This window comes from Podarcis raffonei, chromosome 13 (assembly GCF_027172205.1).
Source record: "Podarcis raffonei isolate rPodRaf1 chromosome 13, rPodRaf1.pri, whole genome shotgun sequence".
NCBI lineage: Eukaryota > Metazoa > Chordata > Lepidosauria > Squamata > Lacertidae > Podarcis > Podarcis raffonei.
In genome coordinates this window covers 25,434,151-25,457,810 of record NC_070614.1, presented here as the reverse complement: position 1 = coordinate 25,457,810, position 23,660 = coordinate 25,434,151, and the positions used below count along the sequence as shown (strand labels likewise).

The following is a 23,660-nucleotide window of genomic DNA, read 5'->3' as shown; positions in this document are numbered from 1 at the left end:
ACCCCTGCTGCCCACTGCCGCCGCCCGCTCTTACCGGCGCTGCGCTGCGCAGCTGCCCACTTCCAGGTCGGAGGAGCACCAGAAATAGCTTGTGTGCATGCACAAGTGTTGTGCGCATGTGCAAGCATTATTTCCGGTGCACATCTGGGTCGGAGGAGGCCTGTGCACATGTGCACAAGCTATTTCCGGTGCTCCTCTGACCCAGAAGTGCGCTGGAAATGGCGTGTGCACACGCGCTCCCCCGCCCTCCGGCCCGCCGTGCAATCAGTGCTGGAGACACCAGTCCAAGGTGTGGTAAGTTTGCTGACCCCTGCTAGCATTCCATGGGGCGCCTGGGGCCATACACCATCACCAAAGAGCCAGAAACCTTTCCCTAGACTGGAGAAGAAGCAGAGGTGTAGCAGGGCCACTCTGTTTGGACTCTGTCTTGTTCTTTGCTTATTTGTTTCACTTACTCCCCTCTCTTCCTTGGAAGATTTCAGACAACTTATGGTACATCCAGGCAGCTTACATCAATGCCTGCTTAGCTTCAGCAGTCAAAACCTGCGTCATATGCCTTCAGGCGATTCATCTGCTGTTTCCACTGCCAGGTAAGATGGGTAGCTGGAGATTCCCTTCGTCCGACAGACAGATCCATTGTTTATTTCTCCTGAAGATTTGTGAAGCCATCCCTAAAACCCACATTCCGTGCTAAAGGGAGAATCTATCTGCAAATACCGGCAATGTAACCCACACTCCAATCCCTCCAAGGAAACATTATTTCAAGGGAGCTGTGCAAAAAGTGTTTTGAAATGAAACTGGAATGAAAGAAGAATTCAATTCCTAGGTGCTGCTCTTTCCTCTATTACACAGAGGCTGTTGATTTGTTTATTTTACAAAAGGTTTAAAACAAATTCCCTCTTCAAATGATTTAATATGTGAATGTCCAATTGGGACTAGCCAGAGAATGCCTAGCCACCATTTTCTGCATTAAAAAGGATGAAACATTCACATAAAGGGCACGTCCAGACTGTTGGTACTTTCAAGTGGGATTCAGTTGCAAACTAGCAAATTTGGTTCGTACCATTGAAGCTCTTGTCCATGGGTAGGCAAACTAAGGCCCGGGGGCCGGATCCAGCCCAATCGTCTTCTCAGTCTGGCCCACAGACGGTCAGGGAATCAGCGTGTTTTTACATGAGTAGAATGTGTCCTTTTATTTAAAATGCATCTCTGGGTTATTTGTGGGGCATAGGAATTCGTTCATTTATTTATTTTTCAAAATATAGTCTGGCCCCCCACAAGGTCTGAGGGACAGTGGACTGGCCCCCTGCTGAAAAAGTTTGCTGACCTCTGCTCTTGTCCAACTAACTCACCCCCCCCCCCCAAAAAGACCAGATATTTTGCTAGAAGGAAAGCGATGTAAAATGCAGCAGGAAGTGCTTACTTTGACACAATGTCATCTAGTCTTTCTGCAAGGAAATCAGAGTGATTGCTCATTAAATAGATAACTTTGTCTGAACTCTCTGCAAGCAAATTGGGATGAGTGTTAAACAAGCAGGTTGTCTGGAAGCACCCACTGGCCCCACCCAGAGATTGCAAAAGAGGCTCAAAGGTGGTGTAAACCAGACATATGGAATTGCTCACACCTATTATAAATCAAAGGCTCTGATTTTGGCAGTTTTGGCGGTGAGTCCTTCTTACAGCTTTGTCCCGGAGAGTTTTTCATGAGTGGTTCCTCAATACAAACATATAATATACCTTTTGCTCCAATTTAACTATCTCCCCCACTCCCAAAGAATCCTAAGTGTAGTCTGCAGAGAAAGTGGAGTGCTGGAAAGAAGGAAATTCATCCTAAAAAAGAGGAGAAAAGAGGCCATGTAGACTTTGCATGGCTCTCACTGTGTAGATGCAAATTTAGAAATAACCAGTGTAATTTAAATAAAAAAACAGTAAGTGTTGCCATAGTGGGGAAATCTGTAAGCAAATAACCTGTATGCCTGCTGAGCTGTGTGCTAACTGTTGACGGGCAGTTCCAAGGCCCCTGCTTCCTTTCCCTTCTTGGGGTTCTTATCTGAACGTGAGCCAGATAACCCTTCAAACAGAGGACCATCTTCTGTAAAGTAGGATACAAGAGCAGCACTGAAGTCAGTGCACTCTCACTTGCTGGCTCGAATCAGTAATCAGTGTTCCGGTCATCACAGAAGCAATTGGATCCCTGAGGATGTCTGGAAATGCCACGTGTGCCTGTGTGGAAGGGCACATTCAGCCAAAGACAGCTTTTCTCTCACCATAGCACTATGATGGGAAAAGGTCGCGGGGGCAACCTTTTCCAAGCAGGCGCTTAAAGTTACAAGGGGCCTCTTGTGGCCGGCAACTCATTCTCCAAGCTACACTTGTCTTTCTTTTTTGATTCAATTAAATGGCAATTGTGAGAAAACAGGAGCAAAGTGGCACAAGAAAATATGTTGGCTTGTACAGTGTGGTTTGGTAGGATACTGAGGCCAGTGACTTTGTGGCCAGCCGCTGGGAGTTGACATCTCAGGCTACTTTTTTTGCCATTAATGATTTAGGAGCTTTCTTCATGAAGCTAATGGGCTTTGTGGTTTCCCATCTTCCTGTTAACGCAGCCGAACAATCGAAGCTTTTAGCGTGGTGTGGAGGGGCTGGTACTTGACGCATCTTCCTCCTTCCTGCAGGCTGTTGCTGCGCTAGCAATCTCCTGATCACATTGCCTGGTATTGTCCATTGTGTTGTGACAGCAGAGCAAAGGCAGGGTTGGGAATGGAGCAGTGCAGCCTCCACCCAGGGCGGAAGAACCAGACTACTGGAACAATATCTGTCTTGCCACACCATAGAGAAACCGAGGCATAAGCTGACAGTGAGAGTTCTGCAAAGGAAAGACGGCCTCCTGTGTCCTTTTACCAATACTGATTGTAACCATGTGTCTAAGTGTGGCACACACTTTGAAAGAGACAAGGACTTTGATGAGATGTTATCAGCCGCAGCATGGAGAACAAATTGTGGAATGTCAGGGAAAGCCCAGAACCTCAGTGGCAGGGTAGGAGTTTGGTGGGCTGGATTTTTACTAATGTCAAGTTTGTCTCTTGTTCCTGACTTGTGAGGTACTGGCAAGTGGAGGCAGAAGAAGTGTGTGTGTTTGTGTGTGTGTGTGTACAGTGGTATCTCTGGTTCCGAACGGGATCCGTTCCGGAGGCCCATTCGCAACATGAAAAGCCCGCAACCTGAAGTGCCGTATCTGCACAGGTGTGCGATGCGATTTGGCGCTTGTGCGCATGTGCAAAGCGCGATTTAGCACCTCTGTGCCTGCACGAGCGGTGAAACCCGGAAGTAACCCTTTCCGGTGCTTCCGGGTTGCCACGGCACACAACCTGAAAAAAGGTATCATGAAGCAAACGTAACACGAGGTATGACTGTATCTGCAGGCAATTGTGCCTTTACATTTTAGGCCAGGCATAGGAAAACTCTGGCCCTCCAGATGTTTGGGACTACGATTCCCATCATCCCTGACCACTGGTCCTGTTAGCTAGGGATGATGGGAATTGTAGTCCCAAACATCTGGAGGGCCGGAGGTTTGCCTATGCCTGTTTTAGGCACTACAAAGCACTGTCTTTCTGCACTAGCAGGCAAAATGCACACACAAATGTCATAGGGTTGTAGTCAATGCTGGTCATACTCAGAATAGACCCAGTGAAATTAATGCAGCTAAATTAATTAACTTCACTGGGTCTACACTGAAAAGGACTAGTGTTGAATGCAATCTTACATGATATCTTAGGAATGGCTCCTTTTCTAGGCAGTTCAGGATTCTTATTTGGGACACTCCTGTTCTATAAATAATTCCTCCCTAGGTCCATAGGGTAGGCCAGCAAATGAAATTATTTGCTTAAATGGCCATAGGCTGTTGCAAATCTATCAAATAGGTCATGGAAAATATTAACAAACATGAAAGCTGCACAAGCATTCCAGATGAAAAAATAATTTCATAGCATGAAACATCAGGTGAAGAATAGTAATAATCATAATAGTGATAACTAATTTTAAAACCTTAGCAATCTCTGTAACCAATTTGAAAAGGGCTACAAATGAATTCAGTGTTTCTTTTACCGTAGTTTCACACAATGCAGAAGAATAGGCAGTATCCCAGAAAAACTCCAGTTCTTCCAGAGATCACCTCCATCTCCGACAAACCTGTGGCTCTCCATAATGGACTGCTTCATGCCCTAGTTTATAGAAAGCTTGATGTTCCTCATTATGCCTCAACATGACAAGGTGTTTTGTCCTTGAGCGACCTTCATTAAAATGTGTTCTCACCCTCATTTTCAATGGCAGGAACGGAGCATTACAATAAGGAGCTACTTCAAACACCACTTTCAGCAGGTGTTTAAAATGAGACCAGGATTCAATGTCTCAAGGAGCAGGAATGTTACCCATGCCACGTGTCAAAGAAGAGAAGGTCTGCAATAATGCACTCTGAAACAAAGCCCGCCAGGTTCATTCGAGGGGGAAAGGACGGCGTAGAAGGCCAAAAACCATCAGAACCACTAAGCTGTTTTAAAATGGGGAGAAATTTCTTCTTGACCCTAAATTTGACTACCATTTACTCCCTGGGCATAGTAGCTAAATGTGGCTGTTCCGCTGCACCGAGACACACTGCCATAGCCCTCTAGCTAGCTCATGAGGCATTCCGCGGGGATGAACTGACCCCGTCTGAGCCTGATGCTTCTTTGAATTCGGGATTCTTGAAGCTTTATCTTCAAAGGCCTTAGATGTAGACCAGCTATAGCCTATTCCACACCGTGGATTAGCAGCTTCCATTGAACTCCGCAGAGGGAAGGGCAGACAGGCCTTGTGTCGCGCAAATGCTGCTGTGCATTGATATTTTTTAATGGGGATATGAACTGAAGCCTGTTAGGAAATGCAGTTATAATTAAAGCACAGCTCCCAGAGGCTGTCTAAGGCACCAGCGACTAAGTGCATTGGCAGATAATGTCATTATTTGGCCGTTGCTTAACATAAGGGGGTGGGGGTGGGGGATGGGGAAGACAATTCTTGTCTGCTGTCCCTGGGTAGGGGATGTAGCACCAGGAGCCAGACAAAGAGAAATGCTTGCCTCTTTTTATCAATTGTCGTCCAGTTGATTAATCAGTACGTGGAAGGGAATATGAGGAAAACAGATACTCCGTGAAAATCGTGACCGTGTAAATTTGCCAAGCCAGTGGCTGAGTTATGTGGTTTTGAGGTAATGCGACCCCATCAAACAAAACAGCCACCAAGTCGAAGCAAACTTGTCTTGTGTCGATTGTATTGTTCTGTAGCCATATCTGTTGTTCAACTGGCAGCATGAAATTCAAAACAAGAAATTTTAGGGCTTGCATCTGCTTGGAAATCACATATTCTCCCCTGTACGTCCTTTTTTAAAAAAACAAATCCTAAATGGGTGGTGGCTGACTATAATTATATTGTAGTACTGAGCAGAATATACGTTGCACATGTTAAAATGCACTTTTATTTACTATCATTGCACATGTCCCTGGGCTATGGAGTTGCATTGAAAAACAGGTTCTGAACTACATATACCAGGGGTGGTTAACCTGTGGTCCTCCAAATGTTGCTGGACTCCTAGCATCCCTGAATATTATCCATGCTAGTTGTGCTGATGGGATGTGGAGTCCAACAAGGATGGCCACAAAAAAGCCAACCCTTCTTGAGCTGCAGCTAAAGCTAAGCCCTTCATGTTTGCCCCAGAAAATAAGAGATTCTTGACTAATCAGCTTCCTTTGGCTGAAAGTATATAAACATACAATATTGTGCTGAATGCAGTTATGTTTACTTTGGAAAGGTCGACATGCTTACAACAACACTGCTTCAAGATGCCAACATATTTAACAGAACGTGTCTTTCAAAGCAGCTGAGTAGCTCTGGCATCATTGGCAATGTCCATATGGACTGAATCAGATTTTGCAAGTGCCCTTTGCCATGGTCACTTTCCAGACAATCTGTTTATTGAGTATTCATCCTGCTTGGTTTGCAACAAATTTTACAGGGAGGTTATAGAATATTGTGCCAAGCCATTGTTATCTCACACTTTCTAATGCATTTCCTTGCCGCCTTCCTTGAAAAAAATTCAATTTTTTTGGGAAGTGGGTTTGTTACGCAAGAGCCTAAATCCATTTTAATTGTGCAACCTGAAATTCCTGGCAATTCAACTGAACCATACTCACAAAACAGCAATATTCTGGAAGCGCCCCATGTCATGCTGTTTTTAACACAGTAATACCTGCTTACTTTGTCTAGAGGGCCTGCTGAGACTTAAGCCTATGAGCAAAATTCATTTTTAGCTAAAGCTGGAAAATGAATGTGTTTTTGTTGTTGGATGGGTGGTATGATAATCAGATAAACAAGGCAACAGACACATTTACCTTAACTAGCAAATGTATCTAAATCACATTTGCTGATTTTTTAACAGGAAGTTATTTTTTTGCATATATTCCATTTTAAAAAATATATAATATGGTTTAGATGTGTATAGCTCCAAGTTCTTCAACTAAAATATTTGAGTAAAATTATTCTCAGCCTAATTTTCTTAACTTGAATTTTCTTTTAAATTTGCTATTGAATAAAATTAATTATATTATTTTTTAACATTTCCAGTTATGTTGTTTAATTTGAGTCTTTAAAACAAACAAACAAACAAAACAACAACCCTACAATCCCAAATTAGAAAAGTGTTTAGTTTGACAGTTTCTAGATACATAATTTACTATACTTGTTTTCCCTTTAGCTGAATTTCAGGTGCAAAATTTGGAATATTAGAAAAGCCGAGTATGGATTCCAGCTTTTTTTTCAGGTTTTGAATTTGTTCAAAATGTTTGCTGTGTTTACATGAGCGAAAGTAAGCAATGTTAGAAGGTCAATCTGCAAAGGTTATCTGTACATCCCCATTGGAAAGCAAAGTAATAGAACACAACAAAGTCTACAGTGTGGGTTTTCATACCCTTTAACAATGCCAGCATACTAACAGTTTTACAGTTCTCAGTGGGTGACCTCATCCATGCAGAATTGTGATGTTCAAAGACCCGATCCCTGAGTGCATTAAAATTAAAGATGTACATGAGCAACTAGAAAACTGACCACAGACAGGAATATGGAACATAGGAAGTCTAGCTACTAGCTAGAGTGTCTGCAGAGGTGCAATGGGATCACGTACTTAATTATACATAATATGTGCTTATTTAGTTTCCACATTGACAAGCTATGAGTAACACTGTGACTATTTCATCCCTGCACTACCAACTTTCAAAGCCTTTTTAAATGTTCGTGGTTTTTGGGACAAGTGTTACTATGTCATTATATATATATTTAAAGAAAACACCCATATTGTGCTTCTAATAGCACCTGCCTAAAATGAAAGCCCATTGCAATAATATCTGTTGGGCAAGGAAGCATTATCAAATCAGCTTTGTTTGCAAAAGATGGGTATAGAAAGGGCTACAGTGCATCAGGAATGTTAAAAGGTTGAGGCTTTCAAAAAGTTTCTCTATCAGTAGTCTCTCTATTGGTCTTATAATTCTGTGTGAAGTTCTCCATTTCTGGAAGCAGAATCAGGCTACCCAGACCCCCAGCCAGTTCAGGCCTCTAGATCCCATAAGGAGTGTTCTTATTTTGCCAGGATTCAAACATGCTTTTATTGACACTGCTGCTCTGTGAGTTCAAGAGGACTTTGGATAGAGAAGAACCTTTAGGAAATCAGAAAATAACCTTTGCTTAATCCTGGCCTTTGTATTGTCGCCTGAAGAACATCTAATATCTAGAGATGCTCACAGTTTGGCAAAGCTCAGGGACAGTAAAGTTCTATGCTACAAAATAAATACTAAACATGTTTTTTCTATTTGACCTTGTTCTTCAGACTTGGTGCATACTGCATAGTTAGTATGTTTAATTAGTCTTCTCAATGGGTTTTCCCCACGAAGCGGTGTACAAACTTTGCTAGAGGTGTTATAACTTTTAGAGAAATGATTATGAGACTTCTTAAATATACATACAGGTATACCATGAAGAAGTATGAACCTTATAACAATATTAGGTTACTAACAGTGGAAGCTCCAGCTGTAATCCAGTGGCAAAATCCTAGTATTAATCAATGATATGCACACACATACCCGCAGACTCCTCTTGTTCTGTGTAACTAATATTTATAACTGCATTTGTTTACCAGAAAACATATCCTATTTTCAATCTGACTTTGTAAGCACCTCCAACAACTAAATAGACACCATTCCATAGACATCTGAAATTCATGATGTTATATGAGCATCAAGAGTCAGACAAATTGTGACCACGGAAAAAATCTCAGGTGGAGAGAGGCAATATTTGTCCACAATAAAGGCTCTGTAGTAGCAGCTGGGGATTCATTAATCAGTTTCCTCTAGAAGACGGCAGCAAGTTGTTGCACTTTAAGATGTTATTCGAACTAGCTTGTGCGCCTTTTCTCCCCCGGGTCAGGCACCATTTTCCCTCATTGCTTTCTAATGGGAAGTCCTTTATCATCTTCCATTGTTGGGGAAAATGTCTTTCTCAATTTCTCCCCCAGCTTTGGAATCTGACGTAAAAAAAAGGCAATTTTGTTTTCAATTTTGTCTTTGTCACTCTTCGTTGCACAGTTCCTTCTCTCTGTTCATGTTTTGAAGAAAGTAAGAAAAGGCCTTTGGAGATGTTACGCTATTGGTGATGGTAGCTGTTGTCAGGTGTATATATATGATCAACCACTACAGTAGCTATTAGCAGCAGTTATAATTATTGTGGTGCATGGGAGAGCATTATATTACATAGCAAGGGATTCAATGTTTTACCACTGCAGGTGTTAACTTCTGTAAGGTTCATTATCACTGGTTGGTATATCAACCCTGTCAGCTGGAATTGCAGTTCTCCTGATTTACTATTCTGGAAGTACTACGTTTTACTGTGAATATAAAAAAATGGATGTTTATTGACTTTCTAATTCCACTGGTGGTATTTGACCATGTATATGAGGATTTATATGATGAAATGAACTTAAGACACAGGAAAAAAATTGGTCATAGACATTAGAAATTATGCTCGAGATGAAGTTGGTAAGAACCCTGCCTTTTTGCAGGGTTTATCTGATATTATCCCAAAACTGAATTTATACCTGAAGAGAGCTTGTTAAAATAATATAGACTTTTATTTGCAGCACAATCCAACTAAATCAGTAGTTGGTATGTAAGTAAAGTTAATTTCTTTACTATTTTGGGACAGAAGGTCACCAAAGTTGTGTACAGTAAGCATAATAAAATAACAGCTCAAATCTCAATCAAAAAACCAACATTATATAGCCAACACTAAACAATATATAGCCAACACCAAACATAAGATCTCAGTTTTCATTAAAAGCTGTAGGAAAACACAAGTCTTTACAGCCCATCAGGATGGGGGACAGTGAAAGAGCCAAACAGATATCAAGGAAGTATACTCCAGAGCTTGGCTACTACTATGGCGAAACACCTATCCCACATGCTGACAAGCAGGACCTCAGAAAAAAGCAGAATGCAGAACAAAGCTGTCACTCGAAGAATTTAACAGATAGGCAAGTTGTCTTTTAGGTATCTGAACCCAAGCCATTCCATTTAGAGCTTTAAAGATCACAACCAGCACTTTGAATTGAACTCAGAATATAATCGGAAGCACAAATTTTAATTACCAGCAAACAAATTATAGATGCTCAAAATAACTGGGCTCTGATGCAGTCTTGTAATAGTCTAACCTGGATGCAATCAAAACATTCGTATGTGACAGTGGTCAGATCTGCCTTCTTCATGAAGAGCTGCAGTTCATACACCAGGCATAGTTGGGCAAAAGCATTCCTGGCTAGGAAAGCCAGGTCCAGGAGGGTCCCAAACTGCACACCTGATCCTTCAGAAGGGGTGCTATTCCATCCAGATCAGGGGAAATAACCTTCTCAGTATCAGAGTTCTTATTGAACAAAAGCACCTTGTTTTGTCTGAAACAAGTTCCACACCGAAGCCATCCAAACCAGAGTGTTCAGACAGTAGAGTTGGGCAGCACTTTTTTTCTGAGGGTGCTCCAGAGTATGCAGTACCGGCACCGATTTTCCCCAATGTTAAAAGTGTGACATTTACTGTAATAACTTCATGGTGAGTACCGTCACATTTCCCCCCTTTAAAACACTTGGTTTGGGTATCATATTGCTGTCAGATCATTACAGATGATATCTCTTGGTGATTTCATTTAGAACTAGAGTGGGAAACAACCTGTCCAGATGCTGCTGGACTCCACTGTCCATCAACCCCAGCCAGCATGGACAGTGGTTAGGGATAATGGGAGTTGTAGTCCAACATATCTACACCTTAGGAGTGTCACAATAATATATATTAAAAATTGACCTGATCCCCAAACACATCTCTGAACTAAAGATAGCTCCGAGTCCTTAAAAACATGAAGACTACTAATGTAACTGTAAAGGGCTCTTGGGGCAACATGGACCCTTGAGAAATCTTGCTCCCTCAAAGTGCTCTCTCAAACAGCACCCCAACACAACCTTCTGGAACCTAACTTTCAGACCAGAACATACCCAGCAAAATACAGTGCCATAGCCTCAACCCAAAAAGGTGGTCCAGAAGGATATATCATTGGTCAATGGCACCAAATGCAATTGAGAGGCCCAGCAGAACTAAGAAGTTTGCTGCCATTGTGTCCCAGTCATCAAGAATGGCATTTTCAGTTCCCAAATCAGGTCAGAACTCTGGCTAGAATGAGTTAAGATTATCTGCATCATTTGTCTACACCTGGAGCTGGGTAGCCAACACATACTCAGAAACTTTGCCTCAAATGGGGAATGGAAACTGGCTGATAGTTATCCAAAGTGGAGAGATCCAGAAGTGCTTGCGTTGTTGTTGTTTTTTAGAAAAACAAAACAAATTTTAGTACTCCTTCATTCAGATTGTATGTGCCCTCACAAAGGGAGGTATTTACCGTATTTTTCGCTCTATAAGACGCACCAGACCACAAGACGCACCTAGTTTTTGGAGGAGGAAAACAAGAAAAAAAATATTCTGAATCTCAGAAGCCAGAACAGCAAGAGGGATCGCTGCGCAGTGAAAGCAGCAATCCCTCTTGCTGTTCTGGCTTCTGGGATAACTGTACAGCCAGCATTCGCGCCATAAGACGCACACACATTTCCCCTTACTTTTTAGGAGGGAAAAAGTGAGTCTTATAGAGCAAAAAATACGGTAATATTGCTTCCTTTACCCATCTAGCCACTCCCTGTTAGCTTTTAAGTAGCAAGGGTTAAGAATGTATGTGGTCAGCCTCAAAGTGAAACTGTAAAGCACTGTAATTCCATGGATTAAAAGATCAACATTTAAAAGGTTTTTGTGGATTGTGGTTCCAATTTACAATTTAAAGAACATAGCACAGTTCACTGTTTTATGCCAGTGAAATCCCCATTGCTTAAATAAGAGGGACCATAGCATTGCCTGTGCTTTGCAGGCAGAAGATCCTACATTCAGTTCATTGCATCTCCAGTTAAAAAGTTCCAGTTAGCAGATTGGGGGGGGTGCACAATGGGGCAAAATGTGATTTTGTATCCCTTTGTCTCCCATGTGGGCATGCACACAATTTCATCTCTATTCTAGGGTTTTTAAAATCCTTGGGAAGCCCAAACCTCCCCACAGTGGAAAACCTATGTTTTTAAAGAAAGAAAAGTCTGGGACAACACTGGGATAGGAAGGACATCTTGTGGATGCCCCTACAATACTGGAGAGATGGTCAAGTGCAAAACCATATTTTGCTCTGAGATGGCCAAGCCCATGAAGGGAAATATCTGTGACCCTGGAGAACCGCGACCAGAATAGACAATGCTAGGCTAGATAGAAAGTCTGACCTGGCAGCTTCCTAATGAAATGATCTAAATTCCAGATCAGAAATAATAAAATGACACACCCCTCCAAAGTTCCCTATCTAAAATCTATCTGAACAGCCCCTTTCTTTCCAAATCCATTTTCCCCCCTGTGAAAATCTTTGTTCGATCACCGTTGGAAGCCACAGCGGTAAAGAAAAAGAATATGATAGAAGGTTGGTCAACTTATAGAAAATTATTAAAACAAGAGGGAGGAGAGTTTAAATTAAAATAATTTAAGGATTTATCAGGAATACAATGGATACAATATCATCATTTGAATGAAGAATTTAAGAAAGATATGAAACAAGGGTTTGGGGAACAAATATAACAACTGAAGAGAGATCTGTTGGAATATAATGTATGGAATAAATGCTGTCTAAAATGTATAAGATATTATTGGATTGGGAGACAAAGGATGAGCAAGTAAAATCTTCAATGATACATTGGGCAATAGATATTCATTTTAATATAGATATGGAAGCGTGGGAACGATTGTGAAATATGGATATAAAATTTACAGCATGCTATGGTTTAAGAGAAAACTATATGAAAATGTTATATAGACTGTATTTAACACCGAGTAAACTAGCAAAAATGTATAAATCAAAGTTGAGTAAGTGTTGGAAATGCAAAGAGAAAGAAGGTACTTTCTATCATATGTGGTGGTCTTGCAGTAAGGTTAAAGCTTACTGGGAAATGATATATAATGAATTTAAAAAGATGTTTAAAATAACATTTGTTTTTTAAAAAAACCCAGCAGCTTTCTTTTTGGGAATTACAGTATAGGGGTAGAACTACCTAAACAGTATCAAAAATTATTCATGTACGCGACTACAGCCACAAGAATGTTATTTGCCCCAAAATGGAAACAAGGAGTAGTCCTAACAAAAGAAGGATGGATACAAAAACATATGAACTATGTAGCAATGGCGAAATTTACCGGACGAATAAGAAATCAAGATAACAAACATTTTTATAAAATGATGGAAATGGTTTATTGAATATGTGCAAAGAAATTGTAAACAGATACGGACATTGGCAGGATTATTGTAATAACATGCAGTTTCATAAGAGTAAATAACTGAAGTAGATGAATAAAATAAGTTAATTTAGAATATGCAGGAAATGATAAAAGGAACCGCAGAAAGAGGGAGTTTTGAAATGTTAAAATGACTGTAAAACTATTGAAATGTATATAACTGAAAATCATATTATTATTTTTTGAAAAACACCTTTGTTCAATAGTAGCCTTCCCAAATTATCCTACGACTAATCATAAATTCTCAGTCCACAGGTTTCCCCTCAAAACTTCTCTGCCAGCTCAGGTAGCTTCCCACACATCTCCCCCCACCCCACCTGCAATCTTCACAAAATAATTTCCTTCAACTTACCCATTTTTTCTTGTACATAAAACCACCTACCCCCCCCAAAAAAACTCCGCTTCCCAGTTTCCTCTCATGACTTTTCCCTCCCAGCAGAAAACCTTTTTGACGAATCCTCTTCCCCTTTTTCTCTACACAAACTACCCCTGAAAGGCTCCCAGTTGTATCCCTCTCCCAATTCATTATCACTTTCTTTGGACCCCCCCCTCACAATACGGCTTTTAAAGCGCCCCCCCAAACACTCCTCCAACGGATGAAAATTGAACGCCCCCCCCCGTTTCGCCTCACAAAAACCCCATCCCTCCGCCGACAGTTACCTAACCCCGCCCCCTTCTCGCCTGGCCCCGCCCACACCTGCCCGGCTCCGCGCGCCCTTCCAGACTCCACCCTTTCCCCCCCTCCCCCGCATGCCGTCGCCACCTATCCTTCGCCTCCAATCAAGGCGTTAAAACACCGAGCCCAGGGCGTGGCGGGCGGGAGAGGAGGCCTTTCCCTCCCCCCCCCACGCCTCGCCAGCGCCGCGGCCAATGAGGGTCTCGGGGGGCGTGGCCTGTGTCCATGGGGATCAGGGCTGGGCTCCGGCAAGGTCTCTGTTCACCCCTATTGTTCGTTGGAGCGAGTCACTCGGCGCGGGGTGGAGCGGAGCAAGAGGCGAGCAGGGCGGTGGCGACGGGGCCGGCAGGTGGGTCGTCGGAGGGGTGGGGGTGGGGGGCGCGCGTGGGCCGAAGGTCCCTGGAGGGAAGTGGGGGGGGCCGCCCTAGGTGGGCTCCTGAGGAGACGCTGGCGGGAAGCGGCGGCCCTTGGCGGGGAAAGCGGGTGGGTTTTCTCTTCAGGTTAGAGGGGAGTTGCTAGGGAGGAAACTACAACTGCAAAGTAAGAACCGAGGAGGGACTTGCATTAGAGTCAGTGCGGAGGGATTTGGGGTCGGGGGGGGGTGAGTGGAGCCCATGACCCGAAACTTCTTTCTCCCTCCCAGGAGCAAGGCTGGCGGGCAAAGGTTAAGCCTTGTGGTGCTTTTCGGGTTGGGAGCAAGGGAGCCAACCTCCTGTGAGTCACAGAAGGGTCTTAGCGAGGACGGGGAGTGCCCTGGCGTGGGTGGGCGGAAAGGTCCCGGGGGTGGGTGGGGGTCGCATTGTGGGGCTGGGGGCAGGCAAGAAAACCTTAGCGCCTTAAGGGCATCTAAGGCGTGTGCTTTCTGAGGAGGAGTGGGGGGTCACAGTTATGGGGACTGTATCTGTGGGGTTGTTTTTTGTAGAGCCCCCCTTTTTTGGATTAGGAGGGGGCGACCTGGATAGGGAGGGGCTGCCTTCATGGCCCCCTGTTGGTCTAAAGGGGCTGTGCTAGACGGTTTTGCACTACCAGGGGTTATGGGGCTGTTGGATGCAACTGCCCGGATCCAAAGTGGGTCTGAAGGCGGGGGTCGGATGGTGGGGGGTTCATGCAGTGTGAGGACACGGGGAGGGGTGCAGCGCACAAGGTTGTGAGGTGGACTAGTTCGGGAGTAGATCAGGAGGAGACAGTAAGCTGGACATAACAGCGACCCCATGGGGGGCTGCAAAGCATATTGAGGGGATGGGGAAGGGATCGTCCTTGAGTCCTAGGCTGGGGTTATGGGTCAGTGGGGAGAGATTCAAGGACTGGAGAGAAAGGTTGACAGGGAGGATCTTTGTTATGGCTAGGGATGGGGGGTCGGGATGGATGTCCACTGCGGGAAGTGTTTCCTGAAGTTGAGAAGGGCAAACTATTACAGATTGTGGATTCGGGGAGTTCCGTCTGGTGGGAAAGGGAAAGCAGTAGATGGCTAAACTAATTGGGACATGGAATCACAAGTAGATCCTTTAGTTTGGAGTTGTGCTTGTTTCTGTTTGGGGGTTGGTGCCCTTGGAAGTGTCATGGGTTTTTGTCTCCAGAATAATGAGGAACGCTGGCAGTATGAGTGAAAGCAAATATGCTTGTTTACACGGGATGAGGAAAGATCATGTTTATGGCAAGTTGCGTGAATTTTATAGGAAAGTTGGGGTTGTGTCTTTGACTTTGAATTTTGCAAGAATCTGCTTTCCTAAAATTGTGGGCTTTTGTGTCTTGCACTGGATTGAAAGTCAAGGCGTAAATAGTCCATGTCTCTATATGTGACAGTTCGGTAGCATTCTGTTTGGTGGTGAAGGGAGTGAAGCTTGTCTATACCACCTGCCTGTGTCCAGCTGAAAAGTGTGTACCGTTAAAAGTAATGTGTGACTTAACAATATTCCTATGTGAATAAGGAGTGGCAGTCTCCTTGGTACTTTTCACATTTATGATTTTAAAGAGCATTTGTGGAGTTTGTGTCATGTATTCCCCTGTTGTATGTTGCAGTTTCGTAATGCCTCTCCCAGACACGCCCTTTGATCAGTGTTGTCCCAGAAGCAAATTACTCACCATCCCTCAGCCATTTTAATAGAATTCTTTTGAAAAAAGAAGCAATTCTATATTCTCATTCCCTATAAAGTGCAAGTAATTAAAGGAGTTAATAGAATGGCCATTGGGATTTCAGGCATATTTGGGATAACTGAATGTCTGTTTCTTTAAGCTGTGGAACTGCTCACAGAAATCAGCAAAAATGCCTTTCATAATTGTCCTGGTCAGAACAAAATAATCAGATTATTCTTCCTTTTAATGGCAAGTAGGTACAGAGATGTGAAAACCCTCTCCTCCTTCCAAAGGCTCTTCCCTACCTCACCAAATCTCAGTGTGATATAAACCTTAGCTTACTGTGGAGAGACCAACAATATGTCAATTGATTTCTGATGACTTTCAGGAAGTAATTTTGATGATCTGTGAAGGGCCTCTTAGAGTGCCTCTAAATGTGCTCTGCAATTAACTGTTTTGATTTGAATATCAACTGTTTCTGCATTAATATGGATATAAGTAATGTCTCAGGTTCCAGAACTATGAGCTCTCCTTACAAATTACCTAGATCCCCTTAATGTGGAATAAAGCTAAAGTTATGTTATACAGGGTAATAGGCTGTTGGAAAGGGGAAATTGGATTTTTACCAAAATTGGCACCCTTAAACAAATGTTCCCAGCACTGGGAGCTTTGGAAAACTGTGTTATTTAAGAGACTAGTGAAGAGATCACAAAATTGTGTGAGAATCTCAGTGAGATGAACAAATCTACTTTATTAGCTGTCAGAATTCCCAACTGGGAGGGGCTGCTATGTATGGTGCTGGTGTGTAATCATTGTGCTTCTCTCTCAAGCAAGTTTGAAAAGAGAAAAATGGACTTCACTGTAGCTGTGGAATTGCTATTAGTTACAGGAGGAGGTATATTCTTGCGTGAACCTGACTCTCCCCGTGCCCACTGTTTCTTGGGCACTCTGTTAAAAAAAGAAAACCTTCTGTAGCTGAAGGAATGTTGCCTCTTGCTAGGCCTATTGCTTAAACCATTAGTGTCTTGACATGTTTGCTTTCTGACGTAGCTGTGCTATTATTGTTTTAAAAGACCCAGAATGCCAGACATTTTGCTGCTTTGTCTGTATGCTGAGTGAGTCATGTGGGAACCTTGGTGTGTTTCACAAGAAGCTGGGCGGTGTTCTGGTAGAGGGAAACTGGAAACCAAGAAGCCACTGAGGAGCCTGCCTTGTTTGCGTATCCTGTCTCTTCCATTTCCCCCCACTCATACTCAGCTGTCTTCTTACCAACTTATATAATGGACAGATTGTGTGTATGAGCAAACAGGAATGACACTCTTGTGATTAGAGAAAAGGAAGTGGGCACTTGCAGCTAAGATTTCATTTTCGTGGGTTTGTGGTAGAGCTTCTGTATGACCTTGGAATAAGCAGCTGTACTTAACTGTGCATGCTAGGAAGATTATATATTACTTTCAGTGTGCAAGGAGCTGGTATTGTGCATTCAAGAGAGACCCCATGTTCTATGGGCGGAAAAAAATAATTATGACACCCTAACCAGATTTGTGTGAACTTTGGTTTTGCAAGCCATCTTTGAATTATTCTTATTCAGGTTGGGCTCGGATACAGGGAGCTGGACTAGAATTCCTGAAGCTGATATGATCCTGTGAATAGGATGTAGTTTGTTAGTACCTGGGAGATGAAGGTTCGCATTTCACCTCTGCTTTGAAGTTATCCAGTACCTCTGGACCAGCCGCATGTCCTCTCAGTTCTGTAATCATAAAATGGGGTTGTTAAAATTTTTTCTTGTTGTCCTCACTTAACCCGTAAGTGCTCCACAGATGATTAACAGCAATGAAAGTGGCACCAGTACTACCCCATAACACCCCCCGACTTTTGTATTTCTATTCACCTGGTTTTTAGATATGTAGTTCTTGCGTATATTCCGCTAAAATCTGGCACCCTACCAAAGAAGTGTGCTTGTAGCATTTCCCCCCTACAACTATAAGGGCTTGGAATTTGAAACAAAATGTGCAAATCTCAGGGTGTTCCATGCTGGAGCTGTTGCGATATGTGTTGCCGCAATGATGGCTAAGCGTGCTTCTCTAGACACCGCCTCTCTTGCTTTGTACATGGCTCCCTGGGAGATTTGAGCAGAGGAGCCTATAATGTGGTTCTTGGATTCTGATTGCTATCTGAATGCCCGCATTCATAAGCCAACAAGAAGCTTGCTTTTGAGCTCTGGCAGTGTGCACACATCTTCTGGTGATATTTGTTTTAAACTTTCCTGATGCTCTGACATTTGGAAAGTTGTGTTCTCTCTCCCCCCCAAACTCACCCAAATTTCCTTGGACATGTAAAGTTTTTAGATGTCCTCAGCCTGAAGGAAACTGCTGAATTTGAGTTGGGGATTCTTTTATATGCTGCTGCCTTTTAGTCCTGGCAGAGGGTGAGGCGAAGGGTGTTCTAATTGCATTAGCCAAATGATTCGCTTAATTAATCAGGCTTGCAGCACAGATGAAAGGATAAGACTGGGAGTTGCCTGGGAAAGGAAAAGCTGCTCATAATAAGGTGCCAGAGAGAGAGAGAGAGATCCAATCTACATGGAAGATCACTTTAATAAAATGAATGCAGGCATGTATGTGCATGTGTTACTATGTGCCTCCTCAAAGAGCCAAGCAGGTCTTAAATTTGACTCCCAAGATCAAGACAAACCAGTATGCAAGAGTCTTCGCCAGCATTTAAGTTCTGCATATAGATTTTTGTAATGGTCTTTACATCTATGGCTCTCAAAATCTTTAGGATGTGGCCGAAAGGTCATGTAAGTTATTCCCACTGTCCCCCTGCTTCCCCGATTAATGTTTTCTGTAGTGCCATATAACTATGTTTTTAGCTTGAATGCTTCCTACTCCCTGTTAGGGTAATGCTGGAAGATGAAGTCTTAAGTTTGCTAAACGATGATTGTAGTGAAAATGGGGGGGGGGCGGTATCTGGACATAATATGACTGCTTTTACTGCAAATACAACTTGCTCCATTTAAAACACACACACACACACACATACACACACCAGTGGACCAGCTTCCTTTCCGAGGACCTCAATGTGGTTATTATGGTTTGTATTATTGGGCTCATCATACCTGGGAATCCTGAAGAATGTTTGTCTTTTAAGTCTTTCATTTTGAACATTTATGCAAAAAATTTTTTTTAAAAAAAATCAGAGATTAAGTCAATTATACTGATGCGGCTTGTTCAAATAAAGATTTCTGTATTTTAAGAATGTATTAGTTAAAGTACTTTTTGTATTGGTGGACATGCCTCTTTGTGCTTCTCATTTGCCAACAGAAAACAACCCAAAGCAGGTAGAAACGGTCTAGTTAGCTGGGCTAAGTCTGCAATCCAAAACCGATCTGCCGCACAAGTGAGGACTTGGTTGTGGTGGTCTCCCTCTGCCCAGGTCAAAACAGCTCCACCAGCCTTTGCCTGTGGATTGATACTGGCATCACTCCCCTGGAGCTCCCCATTGTGTCTTCCAAAAGGGTGGACAGAAGTACCACTGGTGGCTTTTCAGAGCCCTCAAATGGGGCATTTGAGTAGGAGCTGAGCTGACTTCAGACTCAGCTGCCATCATTTGAGGGCATCAGGTCTAATTGCTATGGCTGCTCCAAGACGGCATAGCACAGACTATGGCATGCGTGGCGAGACTCTAGATGTGGTGATGGCCATGCCACCCTACCACACTGTGCTGGTGCGCAGCTAGGATTAGGATTGCTCCTGCCCATTGCACATTATGCTCATGGTAACGTAGTTGTGTGACTTCATTCCTGTGAGCAGATTATACCAGAAATGCTCGGCCTGTGTGCACATTTAATGAAAATAAATAATGGCCAATCAGTTAAATTATGCTTAAAACACATGGAGACCACATTTTGCGCTTTCCTGAGAAGGCTATGAAAGTGCACCTGGCTTGGCCTTTAAACTGATCAGGGTGACTTACATGTGCTGGATGAAATGGAAATCATATAAGTTTGAGTTCAAGTGATTTGTTTCCCAAGGTGTGGCCCTCCTAGAACAAGTCATACCTGATTTCTGCCTTGGAGGGGAAAATAGGCGTCATATAACATTCTTTATGGTGTTCCAAAACAATTGGGAGATGCTAGGAATTTGTCCTAATTGCTTCAGCTTTTAGGTTCTTCACCGGTGAGTTAGCTGGGTCATCCGGCATAGTAGTCTGTAGGGAAAGGAAAATATGTACCTGAAGCATCCTAGCAAACTTCTTAAAATGATAGTTGATGCTATTTGGAAGCTATGCCAGATGTTATGCTGTACTGTTTGCATTGGAATCACAGCAGTAAAATTGGTTCACCTGAAGTTTTCGCAACTGCAGTGACACATGCGTGTTTGCTTCTCTGTCTAAAATCATAGATGCATTATAGGTTTGATCAAGGAAATGCACAGCTAGAACAAACAGCTTGTAAGGGACAGCTCTGTGGTAAGGTTAAAAACTGGCAGTGGTAATGCCTAGCGAGTTGAGCATCTTGAATGGAAACACATAAATTTGCAAGTCAGTACATGAACAACATGGCAAACATATGTGGAATCATTACATAGTATTTCAGAGTTGATAAGCAGACTGTCAGGATAGCCTTTCCTAAGTGTTGCAGCTAATTTTGTGAATGGTTATACTCATGGTAACTTTAATTGTTTTATTCAGTATAGCATTCTGCCTCTTAATTAAGATAGAATTCCTTATGCTGTCACATGAATCATGTTCTCTTTCTACCTTCCTGAATGGTGAGCACTTTCAGGAATTTTTTGCTTTTTCCTTTGCAAAAGACCAATACCCAAGATTTTCCGGGGTATGTACATTGGAATTGGGTATCATGACAAAGACCTTGAGACACATACAATAAAACTGTAGAGCTGGGCTACCTGTAACACATAAAATAGATGCATTGAGGCAGATGAGGCGGTCAGCATTTCAGAGTTGTCTCCAGTAATTTGGTTTCACTTTCTGTTAAGACTTTGCCCTGGCTTCTCCTTTGGAATGAAATGTGTTAGATCAGAAATACTATGTTACCATATTCGTGGGGGGGGCGTAATATGTGTGTTGCTGGGACTGGTTACAGCCTTTTTAACTCTTAAGAGCCAATTGTCACCTTATGGGGCAGACTAGTAAACAGGTAAACACGGCAATATTTGATAGAGAACCTCATGTCTGTAATCATGCAGTAGATAAGGAGCTCAGAAGCTGTTGCCAATTGCAGCTTCCAGTTTGTGTGCACAGCATGCATTTATCAAAAGTGGGAAATGTGTGTGACGTGAATTAACCTCGCAGGTGCTGGCCCTAATGAGAGTTTGTCCCATTCGGATTCAAGAGCTGTCTCTGCTGCTCTCTGATAACTGAATGGGAGAGACATAAATGTCTCCTTGACATCCGGCTAACAGCTCGGTAAAGGTTAATGTTTTGTTAGCCTTATGTATTTAACTTGCATTAATTGCTACAGGTATCTCTTTGGAGAGGATATTGACTAAAGTTAAGCCCTTTCTCCAAATTGACACACCAGTTTTGTTTCTTTGGCAAACATCAGTACAATTCCTAAATTGAGAGACGCCTGTAGAGTATTTAGAGCCATGGCATCAGTGCTAAACACCCTTTTTGGGATTAGGATGGAAAGAGCATCTCCCTTGTTTTAAAACATATATTAAAACCTGTGATTCGTAAATGAATAGATGGGTCTAACAATGGATGCAATGAAAGCTTTCTGCCCATCTCGTACTTTGCTGATGTTTATCAAAGTAGGCTGTAAAAAGCACAGAAGACTCAATTAAGCTGTCTCTGGAAATGTGGACCCTGTAATTCCTCAGCTTGGAAAGCTTCCAGACAATGTCATGAGAAATCCATTTCCCTGCAAATTTGTCTTAAATTAACTTGGCTGCTTTTAGTTTTCTAGGGAGCACAATAATACTTTTTTACTCTGGTGATAGTTTTGACAGTTTCAATAGGTGATTGATTTCCTAGCAAGCAAAGGGTCAGAAAGGAATGATTCTTTATTTGAGGGGCAAACTCATCTTAATTGCGGCAGCAGCCAGCTTTTTCCTCTAACTGGTCTTCCAGGAAAGATGTTTTGAAGCCCAGAAAACATCTGGGCATCATAGAAACATGTCCGGCAGCCACTTCTGAACAATAGATTTTTTATGGTCTATTGTCTCAGCAGTCCATGTTATGGGTGTGTCCATGGTTAAAAGCTATTGCTGAAAAGGATATCATGTGAACATTTAAGAGGAATACCAGTTACAAACTGTCTGGCACATCTTCCTTAATTGTAGGCTAATGTATTATAGGTTTACAGACCACTTTTGTTCCTAAGGCTGTAGGTTTGTAATAAGAAATGTGTATCTCTGCTGTCTCTGCATCAGATTAGGAAAATGGAGGCCATGAAAAATCCGAGCAGGTTAAGATCACAATCTTAAATTATTCAAACCATTGGACTCGGAATGTCAAAGTCTAGACTTCACGTGTTGATATTTTTAATGTATTTGAATTGGGTTTTCTCGCATATGAAATGTTTTAATATGGGGGTGGGGGGTCAGCCACTGATCTGATAGAAGGTTCGGATTTTGAAGAAACATGTAATCATGACAGCGACTGGCCTGCTGGATGTGTTTGTGTCTTTGTGTGTATCATTTCCCATTCTTCTTGCACTGCCATGCAAATCAATTCAATGCTGCCCTGTAGGCTACTATACTCCCCCCAGGGTCATTGAAAATAACTGTTCTGGAGAATGCAGCACCTTCCCTGTTCCCAAGTTCATTCCCTAAAAACACGACAAACTTTTTCAATAGGAAAATAGGTTTTGTTTCTAGCTTCCATTAACACTCAGTGGATCTTTGCATGTGTGAATCCATAAAATAGTTAATGCTAAAGATACCAAATGGTATGCCAAAAAAAAAAAGTTATGTAGCAGTGCACTTTCTTAGTCATGGCCTGATGAAATGTTTTCTGGGATCATGGCTAGACCGATGAACGGATGCTGATGCTGATGATTTTATTTATTAAATTTGCGTACTGACCTTCATCCATAGATCTCACAACATAAAATTACAATATAAAAACCACAAAATGCATAATAAAAACATTAACAAAGACAACCCAATAAGGTCTCTTTCCACAACACATTTAAAAGGGCATCAGATGCCAATCAGCCAAAGGCCTGGTTAAAGAGGAACGTTTTTGCCTAGTGCCCAAAGGTGTATAGTATTTATTTTTAGGGTTGTATTCAGTGCTGCGTATATGGAATTACATTTACAAGCGTACCTTAGAGATATTACAGGTTTGGTTTCAGACCACCGCAGTAAAGCTAATATCTCAGTAAAGCGAATCACACAATGTTTTGTTTTGTTTAGCAGTGCATATAAAAGTTATGTTTGTACTATATTGTAGTCTTATTAAGCCAGGCCAACCCTGGCTTCAGGGGCGGGAGGGCAAAAACCCAGCTCTACTTCTGATGCCAGGACGGCAACAGGGAGCTTCCTTTGAAGAGCTCTTAATACAGGAACAAGCCTTTTATTTTGCCCACCACATTCCCAGTTCAGGGGTGGGGAAAGCAGAATACATTTGGGGAACAGCGAAAAGCTGAGACTGCATTATTGTAGCTTCACCTACTCAGCCATGTGATGGATAGATGCACTTGCATAATAAATGGTGGGCAGGTGTTCTGTGCAAAGTGGGCAAGGAGCTTCAGTAGCCCATGTAACACAATCACATCACAATGTAGGCAAGTGTATTACATAGCAATGTGGGAGAAACTTTAGCTGTGTCCTAGTCTTTAATTTTGTTGAATTGTGTCCCCCCCCCCCAATGTTTGGTTGCTTTGATCTGGATGGTAGAAGGGAATATGATATCTTTATAAATGTGTAGCGAGTGAGTAAATTGCTGAAATCCTTGGCCATCTA

At 42.5% G+C, this 23,660-nt stretch overlaps 1 protein-coding gene across 3 annotated transcripts in view; it reads left to right on the top strand.

Annotated features, from left to right (window-relative positions):
- Positions 1 to 13,876: 13,876 nt before the first annotated feature.
- JUP (junction plakoglobin) overlaps positions 13,877 to 23,660 on the top strand; it is a 59,167-nt gene continuing 49,383 nt past the window's right edge. The window contains exon 1 of one of the 3 annotated variants that reach the window (XM_053360873.1): positions 13,877 to 14,002. The gene's annotated coding sequence lies outside the window, so the exon portion shown is untranslated. Of the gene's footprint in view, positions 14,003 to 14,344; positions 14,368 to 23,660 lie in introns of those variants that run through there. The other 2 variants (XM_053360874.1, XM_053360875.1) reach the window with 2 other exon arrangements.